Source organism: Neovison vison, chromosome 11 (genome assembly GCF_020171115.1).
Source record: "Neovison vison isolate M4711 chromosome 11, ASM_NN_V1, whole genome shotgun sequence".
Lineage (NCBI taxonomy): Eukaryota > Metazoa > Chordata > Mammalia > Carnivora > Mustelidae > Neogale > Neogale vison.
Window position 1 is genome coordinate 32,658,799 of NC_058101.1, and position 3,287 is coordinate 32,662,085.

Here is a 3,287-nt window from a genome sequence, read left to right on the forward strand (position 1 = left end):
AATCATTTATATTGACTGCCTATTATTAACTCCTGAAGCTGGGAGTCTCTGTGAAGAGTCAATGGACTCTGGGGGAAAGGCTTGATGCTTTGAGACCCAGGAAATAAACTAGGATGAGGAGTTGAGAAAAGTATGGCCCCCACTTTTGTATGAAAACTGCTACATCTCTGACAGCTTGAAGATTAACAATCCCTGGGACCATTAGAAGGTGACACCCCCGGCCTCAACATTGGGGCTTCACAAGGGGTGGGGGCAGCAGGTGAGGGAAGCAGCTAGGCAGCTTCAGGGCCATTGATAAGCATGAGCCAAAGGGGGAATACCTGCCACAGTTTTCCATCTGAGATTCACTGAGCCCCCTTTCCTGAAATAATTCTGGAGGCTTTTGGAGCAAGGGACCCCAAGGTCCAGCCATCCATCTGCTGGAGGCTCTGTAATTGAGGGACCATCTATTTTCTCCAGCTGTGGAAGCCTGCATCTTATGGGCAGCAGTGACTAACTGTGAAAGGCTTGACCCAGAGCATGATTCGGGTAGTTCAAGATCAGATCTGGGCATCTTTGCATTGTTGAGGATTTACCACGGGGCTACGTCAGTTCTAAGAGGTGTATTTTCTCATGTGTTAGCATCTCCGAAATTGGTGGGCATCTGACCCTCACATAGATCCGCAATGGTCATGACGTAACTGCCTGCACATTAAAACTTGGAGACCGGTTTCCCAGACTCGGGAGAAAATCCAAGACAACAGCAAAGCACACTTTTAACAAATACTCCATCACCAGTGCTTTTGAACACAGGAAGGACTGACTGCCTTATGCAAAACATCACACACATCAATGACTCTGAGAGGAAAAGTGATTAATAAGACTCAAACTCAGAGTGCTTGGGACTATCCTAATTAATTTATTTTACATTTCTTTGCCTTTATAGGAATGCTCAAGAGTGATATACAAGAACAATCTCTATATAAACACATCTAGAAGAGCTTTTTCCATATGTTTAAAAATTTCCAGCCATAGTAATATATTGTGCCATGATTAAATTAGCGAGACTTTTTTTTTTTTTTTCTTTCTCAGGGGTTCAAAAAATAAGGATGCATGTTCTAGCTGATAGCATCTTAGATTCGATGAAATATGGGCATATGCTACAATTTTCATTTACATGTAACTTTTATTTAATGCTGTGCCACATCCAGAGGGACAGGCAAGAAACAACTTCATTACCAGAAGCGATGCATTCTTACCAGGGGTCTGGAGCACACTGGGAGCCAGAGGATGGGCTATTAATTTGTTTGCTATCTGCATGGGGTCACCTTTCTGTCCAAAAAAGTCAGCCTCAGAGAGGCATCCAACCTGTCTTCCTCCCCACTCCCATCTTCCCACTGCCCTCCTTCTTTTCTGCCTCTCTGCTCTCTTCTCAAGACTCTAGGTCCCTTTGGTTGTCACTGTGTGGGGTCAAAGTCACTGAATCTGGCTCCTCTCCAGTCTTCCAGACATTTCAGAATAGAGCTTCTCTGGAAGCCCCAGGATGTTCTCTTGCCCATGTGGATCGTATCTCACAGCATGAATGGAATATGCATTGCAGGTGGGGGGAAGGGGAGGACGGAAGGAATGAACTGGGGAGAAGAGAGAACACTGCCCGTTGTTACCTTCTTTAACCTCACCACATGCCCGACAACAGGGGATTGCGAAACATTCATTTTACAGAGGGCAAAATGGGGTCTAAATGGTGAGTCGTGCACGAACTGTAACAGGGACATGTAGAATGAGGAGCGGGGGCAGCGCATTCGCTGGGATTTACACTGGGGGGAACTGTCTTTCGTTTCCCTTAAAATAGTAATAAGCAGAGTGTGTGTTAATAACGAGCTCTCATATGTTTACAAATGTTTATGACAAATTTATGAGGCCTTACGTACAGGGGATTTAATTTGACTTAAAACAAAGCAGCTACTTAAAAAAAAAAAAAGCAGCTACTATTATTATTTCAATTTATTTTTTTTAACTTTTTTTCACTGTAAAGTTTTTAATGAACAAAAAAGTTAAATACAAACTTTCACATGCAAAATAGATTATTATATAACAGGCAGCCTCTGAGACAAGTACTAAATTTTCTTCCAATTTCAGTGGGGATGGAAAGGGAGGAGGGGGACAAAAATCCTAATGAGTATAAAACTTAATTTTGGCTTTATATATTTAAAAAAAAAAAAAAACCTTTGAGAAAAAACAGCTTTTACATTGAATAATTTTACATGTCTTTTGAAATCAACAGCCCTGGGGCGCCTGGGTGGCTCAGTGGGTTGAGCCTCTGCCTTCTGCTCGAGTCCTAATATCAGGGTCCTGGGATTAAGCCCCGCATCGCATAGGGCTCTCTGCTCAGCGGGGAGCCTGCTTCCTCCTCTTTCTGCCTGCCTCTCCGCCTACTTGTGATCTCTGTCTGTCAAATAAATAAATAAAATCTTTGAAAAAGAAAAGAAAAGAAATCAACAGCCCAGGCCAGCCCTTACAATTCTGATGTTTATACTCAACCAGATCTGTGATGAAAAGGAAGATTTAGGGTTTAGAGTTACTTCAAATCCAGTTGCAAGAATAGCCAAGTCACCTCTGTTCCAGAAACAGCGGTCTCTTTAGGATGACCATGACACTCTTCGGAAGATGCTTGAAGAACCCCAGTTCCACTCTCCCAGGCCCCCAAGCCAGTGTTGTCCTGTCAGACCAGACGTCTTCTCCCGGCATCCTCAAGCCTCCAACACAAAATGGCCTGCTTCCAGGTGGCGGTCTCTGCTCCAGCCTTAAAGAAGTTCATTCCTTCCTCCCCTGCCTCCCCTCACCCTCACTGCCCTCCAGATCTTCAGCTGGGAGTGGAGATTGATTAACATTCTTTTCAAAAATAAAGAGCTCAAACAGGCAATTCAGAGTTAAAGGTCGGCGCAGCAGCAAACAACCACTGCCCATCATGTGAGCAAATGAGTGAGTGAATGAACACACGTGAACACACACACAAAAGACAAATCATAAAGTCCTGCATTTCCCACATTCATAGGTCTTTCCCACATTCAAAAGTCTTTAAAAAAAGTTATTAATTTTTGTGTTTGCTCTTGTGTGGGTTGAACCATCTGGGCTCTGAGGAGGCACAGGCTTACACATGGGGTTGCAGGCAGAACCTCCACACGCCACATCAGGACTAGGGTGCGGGAGAGGCTGGCGCACACACCCGACAGCTCAGTGCCTGTGAGACAACAGAGGTGATGCAGGGACTTCATGCATGACGTACATGGAGACATCTGTCCTCCCTG